General features: G+C 41.2%; 1 pseudogene; it reads right to left on the bottom strand.

The window, feature by feature from the left end:
* Nucleotides 1–5,753: 5,753 nt before the first annotated feature.
* LOC105814819 lies at nt 5,754–6,221 on the bottom strand (annotated as a pseudogene).
* Nucleotides 6,222–11,195: the final 4,974 nt, after the last annotated feature.

The raw sequence follows: 11,195 nt of genomic DNA, 5'->3' as shown, positions 1-11,195 counted from the left end.
TTTAAGATAGCTGACTAAAGGCACCTGGCACCCACCTCCACACAGAGGATCAAAAACATATGAGTAGATAGTCACATGTTGAATAGAGCACCTAAGAGAAAACACTGGAATTCAGCAGAGCAGTGACAGGGAACCTCTGAGGCTTGGAAGGAGAGGGAAGCGAAGCAGCTGACCAGCCAGGGCTGGCTCAGAGCCAGGGGAAACTCCCCAGTGCCAGGAAAAGGTAAGTGAGAGATCCCCAGTGGTTCACATTCCTCTGGTGGACTCCTGCAATCCTAGCCACAAGAGAACCCTTTGTTCTCACTGGCCTTGAGACTAGTTTAGCAAGCTGCCTGGAATCCAGTGATGGCATTATTCCAGAGGGAGTTCTGCTGGGTCCCAAATACCTCAAGACCCAAGCAACTGAAGCATGGCACATTGTTGAGAGCCCAGCCCCCACCAGAGTACAGCCTGCCCTTGGGACCTAATAGCTCCTGTATTTTCAAATCCTTGGAGCCTCAATGACATCACCCAACATCTACCCAGAGGGTTGCAGTGTTGTAATGTTGGCTGGACCCAGCAGTGCAGCTGGGGCCCTAGCACTCTAGCCCATGTAATGTCCTATACCCAGGGGAGCATGGAGTGTAGTACAGTGGGAGGCTGCTCCCAGGACAAAGGGAGCCAAAGCACATGCTCCACAAAGCTTGAGAGTCCCTTGCCTGGGGCTACTGCCATTGACAGCAACCCAACCCCTGGCAGCAGGGTTGCTGCTCACCTGCATATGCCTTCGGAGGGTCTGGGGACCAGACCCCACCCCACTGACCACAGCCACCATTACTGCCTGAGTGTGCCATGCAAGTGCCTGGGAATTGACCTGCCTCACCTACTAGAGCCTGTGCCCAAGCACACCATTGGATAGGCTAAGGACAGGCTTGCTCTGCTCACAGCCAACCCACCAGTGTCGATGTTTGTCATCTGGGGGCCTGGGGATTGATCTGCCTTGCCCATTACCACTGGCACCTGTGCATGCCTTTTGAAGGCCTGAGGATGGGTCCAACTAGTCTGCTGGCACCCACACACATTGTCCAGGAGCCTGGGTATCAACCTGCCCTTTCTGCCACTGCCAGCATCTGCACTTGCCTCCTGGGGCTCTAAGGAGGGGCCTACCCAGCCTGCCATCACCACCACCACAAGCACCCACTTGCACATGCCACCTGCAGAGCTAGGAATTGTCCCACCAGCCTGCTGTCACTACTGTTGGTACCCACACATACTGCCTGGGAGCCCAGGGATTAGCCTGCTGCTACTGCGATTGCTGACACCACACATACAACCCATGGGCCAGAGTACCTGCCTGCCTGCCTGGTCCACCACTGCCACTGCTGGCACCCAAGCAAGCCACCTGGAGGCCCAAGGACTGGCTCACTCAGATCCACTACTACCAGTGCCATATGCCACATGGGGGCCCAAGCATGTTAGGCCTGCTGCCACCACCACTGGGGATGCAGGGCCTGACTACTTGGTATCTCTGTCCACAGCAAAGTCTCACCATGGCCTCTGCTAATAACAGCAACCTAAGCCACTGAAGAACTCACAGGCGCCATTGACGGTGAAAGCATTCATGGACTATGCTACTGCACTCACCCAGAATCAAAGCCAAAACACTACTCAACCAATGCTAAAACTATATTATAGAAAAAAGTCTTTCCCTGTGAATGAAAATCCATATAATTGGAAGTGACTGTTTCACTAGATATTCAGATATCAATATAAAGAAATAAGAAACATAAAAAATCAAGGAAACATGATACCTCCAAAGGAACACAGTAATTCTCCAGCAACATATTATAATGAAAAAATCTATAAAATGCCCGAAAAAAGTTCAAAATAATGATATTAAAGAAGCTCAGTGAGATACAAAAGAACACAGATAAATAATATAAAGAAATCAGAAGAACAATTCATAATCTGAATGAGACATTTGACAAGAGATAGATGTCATAAAAAAAGAACCACATAAAAATCCTGGAACTGAAGAATTCAATGAATGAGATAACATATACAATTAAGAGCTTCAGAAATAGTTTATATAAAGCACAAGAAAGAATTTCTGAACTTGAAGACAGGTCTTTTGAAGTAACCTAGCCAGATTAAAAATAAAGAGGGAGAGAAAAAAAAAAAGAATAAAAAAGAAGGAAGAAAGCCTATGTGACATATGGGACGCCATAAGACAATCAAATATTCAAATTTTGAGTGTTCCAGAAGGAGAAAACATGGAGAAAGGCACAGAAAACCTATTTTAAAAAAATAATAGCTAAAAATTTACCAAGTCTTGCAAAAAAAAATAGACATTCAGATACAGCAAGCTCAAAGATTCCTAAATGGATTCAACCTATAAAAGTCTTCTCCAAGGAACATTATAATCAAACTGTCAAAAGTCAAAGACAAAGTGAGAATTAAAAAAAAAAAAAAAAAGGAAGAGAAAAGCATCAAGTCATATATAAGGGAACCCTCATCAGACTAACTGTGGATTTCTCAGCATAAACCTTACATGCCAGGAGAGAAGGGGCTAATATACTATACTCTAAGTGCTAAAAGAAAAAAAAAAACAACACAAAACCCTGCTATCGAAGAATACTATACTCAGGAAATTATCCTTCAAAAAATGAAGACGGAAAAAAGTCTTTCCCAGACAAGGAAAAACTGAGGGAATTTATCACTAGAACAGCCTTATAAGAAATATTTAAGGGAGCCCTACATCTGGAAGTGAAAGGACAATATTTGCCATCATGAAAATACATGAAAGTCTAAAGCTCACTGGTAGAACAGACACACAAGTCAGAAAGATGGGACTCAGATGTTACCAATATGAAAAACCACCAAACCACAATGGTGATCAATAAGAGAAGATGAAAGGAACATAAAGATTTAAAAAACAACCAGAAAACAATTAACAAAATGATAGGAATAAGTTCTCACCTGTCAATAATAACCTTGAATGTAAACAAATTAAATCCCTTACTTAAAAGATATGGACTGCCTGAATGGATCAGAAAACAGGACCACCTACCTCCTAAAAAACAATCCAACTTTATGCTGCCTACAAGAAACTCACTTCACATGTAAAGACACATAGGCTGAAATTGAATGGATGGAAAAAGATATTCCAAGCAAACTGAAACCAAAAATGAGCAGGAGTAACTATACTTATATCAACTAAAATAGACTTTAAGTCAAAAAGTGTAAAAAGAGACAAAGAAGGTCATTATATAATGATAAAAGGATCAATTCAGCAAGAGGATTTAACAACTCCAAATACATATGCACCCAACACCAGAGCACTCAGATATATAAAGCAAATATTACTAGACCTAAAAGGAGAGATAGATTCCAATACAATAATGATTGGGGACTTCAACACTCCACTCTCAGCATTACACAGATCATCTAGATAGAACATGAATAAAGAAACATTGTCTTTCAACTGCACTTTAGAACAAACGAACCTAAGAAACATTTACAGAACATTTTATCCAACAGCTGCAAAATACACATTCTTTTCATCAGCACATGGAACATTTTCCAGGATAGATCATGTAAGGCCACAAAATAAGTCTCAACAAATGAAAAAAAACTGAAATCATATCAAGTATCTTCATAGACTACAGTGGAATAAAACTAGAAATCAACAACAAGAGAGACTTTGGAAACTGTACTAATACATGGAAAATAAACAACACGCTCCTGAATGACCACTAGGTCAAGGAAGTAATCAAGAAGGAAATGAAAAAAATTTCTCAAAGCAAATGAAAATGGAAACACATCATAATGAAGTGATACAGAAAAAGCAGTTCAATTAGGGAAGTGTAGAGCAATAAATGCCTTAATCAAAAAAGTAGAAAGATCTCAAATAAACAACCTAACAATGCACCTAAAGAAGCTAGAAAACCAAGAACAAACCTAATCCCAAATTAGTAAAAGGAAATACATAATAAAGATCATGTCAGAGGTAAATGAAATAGAGACTAAAAAATTATAAAGGATCAATAAAACAAAAAGATGGTTTTTTGAAAAGATAAAATCAATAAACTACTAGTTATTCTAATTAAGAAAAAAAGAGAGAAGACCCAAATAAAATCAGAAATGAAAAAGGAGTCATAACAACTAATATCACAGCAATACAGAGGATCATCAGTGACTATTATGAGCAACCATATGATAATAAATTGGAAAACCTAGAGAAAATGTATAAATTTCTGGACACAAACAATGTACCAAAATTGAACCAGAAAGAAATAGGAAAACTGAACAAATAAGTAACAAGATTAAATCAGGAATAAAAAGTTTCCTGACAAAGAAAATCCCAGGATCATAGTGTCACTGTTGAATTGTACCAAAATGATAAAGAAGAACTAACACCAATTCTTCTCAAAGTATACCAAAAACTGAAGAGAAGGGAATTCTCCCTAACTCACTCAACAAGGCTAGCATTATCCCGATACCAAAACCAGACAAGGACACATAAAAAATAAAATATCCCTCATGAACATAGATGCAAAAATGCTCAACAAATACTAGCAAATTGAATCCAACAACACATCACAAAAATAATACACCATGGTCGAGTGAGATTTATCCCAGGAATGCAAGAATGGTACACACATTAACAGAATGAGGGAGAAAAATTATACAATCATCTCAATAGATGCAGAAAACACATTTGATAAGATTCAACTTCCCTTCATTATAAAAACTCTCAACAAATTAGGCATAGAAGGAATATGCCTCAATATAATAAAGACCATATATGACAAACTCACAGCTAACATCACACTGAATTGGGATAAGGTGAAACCCTTTTCTCTAAGAACTAGAACAAGACAAGGATGCCCACTTTCACCACTCTTATTCAACATAGTACTGAACGTCTTAGTCAAAGCAATCAGGCAAAAGAAAGAAATAAAAGGCATCCAAATTGGAAAAGAGGAGGTCAAACTGTCCCTCTCTGAAGATGACATAGTCTTGTATATAGAAAACCCTAAAGACTCCACTAAAAATCTCTTAGAACTGATAAAAAATTCAGTAAAGTTGTAGGATATAAAATCAGCATGCAAAAATCCATAGCATTTTTATACACTAATAATAAACTGGCTGAAAAAGAAATGAAGAAAGCAATCCTGTTTACAATAGCCTCAGAAAACACCTAGGAATATATTTAACCACAGAGGTGAAAGACCTCTCCAAGTAAAACTACAAAACACTGATGAATGAAATTGAAGAGGACACAAACAAATGGAAAGACACCCCATGCTCATGGATTGAGAGAATTAGTATTTTTAAAATGACCATACTCCCAAAGCAATCAATAGATTCAGTGAAATCCCTATCAAAATACCAATAGCATTTTTCATAGAAATAGAGAAAACAAAACAACCTGAAAATTTATGTGGAACCACAAAAGATCCCAAATAGCCAAAGCAATCCTTAGCACAAAGAATAAAACTCGAGATATCACACTACAAAGTATGCTACAAAGCTGTAGTAGCCAAAACAGCATGGTATTTGTATCAAAACAGACACATAGAACAATGGAGCAGAATAGAGCACCTAGAAATAAATTCACATATTTGCAGCCAACTGACTTCTTTTTTTTTTTTTTTCAGGACACAAGTAAAATTTGCTTTAAATATTTCTTTAGGGGAAGTAACACCACACTTCTACTCAATGAAGAGAAACATTTTTACAGTCCAGAGGTCTTTTATTTTTTATACTTATTATGCCATAAATTCATAGGGAGTAGGTTTCAGCAGCTTGGGCTGCTTTCCATTGGTTCTCACAACATGTGCCTCTCTGGGTGGAGCAGGTTGGCACTTCAGTTGAACCTAGGTGGCTTTCTTCTTTTACTGATAATTTTCCTTCATATGTTTCAGGAGACTATCTTGGTTCTCAGAGTGCTTAATATGCTAATATGCACATTACCTCTCTTGGCAAGAATCTTGCCCTTACCTTGTTTGTTTACAACAATGCCAACAGCATGCTGGGTACCATTATAGACTCTTCCAGTTTTGCCATGATAACATATTGGGGCATGCCTTTTGGAACAGTACCCATTCCCTTGATGTTTACAATATCACCTTTCTTGTAGATTCACATGTATGTGGCCAAAGAAACAACTCCATGTTTTCTGAAGGCCTAGAGAACATACATTGGGTGCCTCTCCTCTTTCCCTTTGTGTTCATCATTTTGGTGAACTACTAGAAGATGATGGTTCCAGCCAAAAGGCAGCCCTGTGACTTTGGACAAAGGTTCCAAGAACATACAGAAAGGACATCCTCTTCAGTAAATAGTCCTGGGAAAACTGGATATCCATATGCAGATGAATGAAACTAGACCTCTATCTCTCACTATGTAGAAAAATTAACTTAAAATGGATTCAAAACTTAAACATAAAACCTTCAACAATAAAACTACTAGAAGAAAACTTAGGAGGGAAATACTTCAGAACATTGACTTGGCACAGACTTTATGGCTAAGACCTCAAAAGCACAGACAACAAAAACAAAAATAGACAAATGGGACTATATTAAACTAAAAAGCTACTGCACAGCAAAGGAAATAATCAACAGAGTAGAGAGACAACCTATAAAATGGGAGGAAGTATTTGCAAACTAGTCATCCCACAAGGGACTAATATCCAGAATACACAAGGAACTCAAACAATTCAACAGCAAAAATAACAATCCAATTAAAAAGTGGACAAAGAATCTAAACATACATTTCCCAAGACATGCAAATGGCTAACAAATATATAAAAATATGCTCAACATCACTAATCATCAGGGAAATGCAAATCAGAACCACAATGAGATACCATCTTACCCCTAGTTAGAACGGCTATTATCGAAAAGTCAAAAAATAACAAATGCCTTGTAATGATGCGTAGAAAAGGGAATTCTTATACACTGTTGGTAGGAATGTAAATTAGTACAGCCATTACGGAAAACAGTATGGAGGTTTCTCAAAGAAATAAAAAGAGAACTATCATACAAGCCAGCAGTCCCCTACTGGGTATTTATACAAAGGAATGGAAATCAGTGTATCAAAGGAGTACCTGCATCCTCATTTTCACTGCAGCACTATTCACAATAGCCAAGATATGGAATCAACCTAAAAGTCCATCAACAGATGAACTGATAAAGAAAATGTGGTGTATATACACAATGGAATACTATTCAGCTATGAAAACAATGAAATCTTGCCATTTGCAGCAACATAGATGGAACTGGAGGTCATTATGTTAAGTGAAATAAGCCAGGCACAGAAAGACAACTATCTCATGTTCTCACTCATATGTGGGAGCTAAAACAGTGGATTTCACAGAGGGGGAGAGTAGAATCATAGGTATCAGAGGCTGGGAAAAGTAGGGGTGGGATGAAGAGAGGCTGGTTAATGGGTACAAATATATAGTTAGATTGAAGGAATAAGTTCTACTGTTCAATAGCACAGTAAGGTGGCTATAGTTAACAATAATATATTTTATATTTCAAAATAGCTAGAAGAAAAGATTTGAAATGCTCCCAATGCAAAGAAATGATAAATGTTCAAGGTGATAAATATCCTAAAGACCCTGAGTTGATCATTACATATTGTATCAAAATATCACATCACATGTACCCCATAAATATATATAATAGTTATGTATCAATCAGAAAAATTTTTGAAAAGATAGTTGGAAGAGAGGATTTTACATGTTACCACAAAGAAAGGATAAATGTTTAAAGTTATATGGATATGCTAACTACTCTGATTTGATCAGTATACAATGTATATATGCACATTGAAACATTACACTGTATCTGTGAAATATGTGTAACTATTCTATATCAATTATAAATACAATAAAAGTAAAAAAAAGAAAAAATCAAAACCTTCAAATAGGTTCTTGTTACAACTGAGTATCAAAGCCAGGGGGAAAACTAATTCCAGAAGAAACAGTTTCTGCTCACGACCCAGAGGAATTCAGAGGGAAATGCCCAAAGCGAAGTGTCGACACTGTGTGTAATTTTAAATATCTCTTTTATTCTACAGGGCTAGTATCTCATCCTCCTACATTCACAACATCTCAGGAATGCAAGGTGTCACCACTGACAGGAAATCTCATCTCATAAATTTAAAAGCAGGTGATTCAGAGGGTGATGTGCATGTTGCCAAATGTTTTCTCGATGAAAGGACAATTTAAAATGTTTTCAAAAATTTGGCGTTTTCTTAGTAAATCAAATATTTTACATGTCACAAAAATTCAACAAGTCACAGGGGCAGGAAAACTTAAAACTAAAAACGAGAAGCCACCTGCTATATAAGGGTAAGCAGAGATTAGAGAATAAAGGCCGTCACGCCACGCCATGGAAAAACATGAGTATTTACAAAAGATGTATTTTTACCATTTGGGCATCACAAGAGAGTCTCTGAGAATCGTCAGGATAGTCTGCTCTGGAATTCCTTCCCTTCCCACTGTCTCTCACTGTCGGGCTGTGACTCCCGGGAGGTTAGCTTCCGCAGCCACTCAGAGCCCCTGCTCGTTCTGTCACCAGTTCCCACGTGCTCTGTTTTACACATGCGGGGCAGGTGGCGATCGTGACTCAGTAGACCCCGCCTGCACACGAGCAACGTGACTGTTATTTCCAGTGGTGTGACTGAACCACGGCACCTCCAGGGTTTCGGGTCCCAGACCACCCAAGGACCAAGGGCGGAAGGAAGGAGTATGAGTCCTAGCTGTTGTCCAAACACCTGGTAAAACCAACAAGGTTTACCAAAACTTTTAGAACAGAAGTTGGCAGCTGGAAGCACGCCACAGAGACACCGTGGAGCCCTCTTCCAGAAAATGCCTCACGAGCAGTTTTCCTCCCAGTGACGCTGCGTGGAGAAGCACAGACACCAACGACTCCGAGTGGGCTGCCTTCAAGCCCCACGTGGTCCCCACTCCACACCTTGTAAATAAATCCTCCCCACGTTACCCTGTTCTGAGCGTGCCGACTGTTCTCATGGGACCCTGACACTACAGTGCAAAGCCTGGAGGTGCCGGAGCACACTCTGCAGACCCGCGGGGGAGAGCGCTTGGCAGCGTCAAGGAACGACAAAGGGCGGTGTGGCAGAGCACGCACAGGGGCCAGACACAGCAAAGCCCCACTCCGGGGCCCACTCTGAGCGGTGAGAGCCGCGGGAGCATTTTGGGCAGAGGAGTGACGTGGTCTGGCTTACGCTGAACAGGACCCGAAAGGAGGAGGCTGAAGGGGCGCGTGCCAGGAGGGCAGCGGCAACAGCAGCAGGGTTAGCGCCCGGCCAGCCGACAAGGAGGGGGACTGAGACCAGCTGATAGCCGTGGGAGCGGAGAGCACGGTGGAAATCGGCGAAGATTTTAAAGATGACAGGACGTGGGATGGTGACACAGTGAGACATCATCGGTGGCTGCTAGAAGTTTGGCCTGAGCCCCCTGAAGCATGGAATTGCCATTTATAGAGAAGCAGAGAGTGTGGAAGAGAACAATATCAAGAGTTCAGTTTGCCAGACGTTCAGAGATTCTTCTTGGACCTCCACGGGGAGCCGTCAAGCAGCTAGCTGGTGACACAGTTTGGAGTCCCTGGGAGAGGTCCTGGCCGCAGGTACACATTCAGGTGTCGGTGGTGCATACGCACCGTAGTTAAAGCCATGGGACTAGGAGATCACCAAGACAGGGAGTATACAGAGAAGAGCGAGGGTCCCAGCACACAGCTCTGGGGCGCTCCACACCTTACATTATGGCCCCTCGTGCAGATCGAAATGAAAACCAGGGTTAGGCCAGGCTTTCCTGGCGGGCAAGGAGGAACCTGCCGAGCTCCTACAGGGGCAGCGCAGTCTCGCTGCTGTTGGGGGTGGGCGACGCTGGGCGGGTGTCTCCTCCGCTGCTCTGCTTGCGACATGGAAAAGGCCGCCCAGCCCTCTCACCCACCTGGCAGGCTTTCTCTCCCAGTGATGAGCACTGCTACGTCCAAGTTCCAGTGAGAAAAGGAAGTCAGGGAAGTGTGACGCAGCAGCACTTGGAAAGGAAAAAACAAAAAACCTTCCTGCCTCATCCACATTACTTAGTCTTTTCCCCAAATCTGTCCTTTCTTTCTCTCTACTTTTCAGATCTCCATCATTTCCAACTAAACTAGAGCCACTGTGGGGAGGCCTGGGTCTTACTCCCCCGCCTCTGTCCCAGGCCCAAAACACAGTTCCTACCCAGTAAATACTTGGTGAATGAATTAAAATTTGTACCAGTTTTCTCTCTTCTTTGCGTTCAATCTTATTTTATGAAAACAGATTCCTTTTCAGGTTTTTCTACTTTTACTGTTGCCAAATATTGCCTAACTCATTATCTTATGTTGACATTCCTTCTGGTGGGAGGGGGAAGGAAGGAAAGAAAAGAAAAATCGCCCACTCATTTTGTAAAACTTCAGATTTAAATCTTGTGTCTTTGCAACATCTCAATCTCAGTCGGGATGCCTCAAGCAGAAAGACCCACGTACGTACTAAAACACTACTTTAAAAATGGATATTAGTCTGGTCTTCCTCACCGGCACTTCCTGTTCTGTCAGCAATGAAATATTTACTCCTGAGAAATTTCCTCTCCACAAATAATCCCCATGAGAAGCAGCATGATAGTAGTCATTTGCTTCCCAAGAACATGGGTGTGTTGCCAAATTCTTCCAAACTGGCTGGGTCAGCCGATGATGTCACATGCAAATGCCGTCTTAAAGAAAGAAGCTGTTCACGGAGAACGCGTGCCTGAGTGTGTGCATTTATGAAAGCGTTCAGTGCAGCAGTACAAAGAGTTGCTTGCCACTTCTTGGAGGTTCTCCGCAATTCTCAGTTTCAGTTATCTTTATTTATTTTTAAAGAGCACTGCCATTTATATTTGGGAGCTCCTCTGAAGGAACTCCACCGTTACAGCCTAGGATTGATTATCCAAAAGGTTTCCCTCTAATTTCCTTCCTCTTCAAGACTCCGCCACCAGAGCTACCGCCACAGCAGTTCTGAGCACTTCCCTCCCCCCCCCGCCCCTTGAACCCATCCAGTGGGTAACAGTTAAGTGTTTCTACCAGTTTTGTAAGGTAAATCTTGATTTATGGGACTAAATTAGCTCATGCACAACTGATTTTTTTTTATGCAATGTTCAGTTAAAGATGTAGTAATTTGTG

The sequence above is a fragment of the Propithecus coquereli genome, unplaced genomic scaffold, assembly GCF_000956105.1.
Source record: "Propithecus coquereli isolate 6110/MARCELLA unplaced genomic scaffold, Pcoq_1.0 Scaffold110, whole genome shotgun sequence".
In the NCBI taxonomy this organism is placed as follows: domain Eukaryota; kingdom Metazoa; phylum Chordata; class Mammalia; order Primates; family Indriidae; genus Propithecus; species Propithecus coquereli.
The sequence above is the reverse complement of the archived record's forward strand: the minus strand, read 5'-3'. Positions and strand labels throughout refer to the sequence as shown.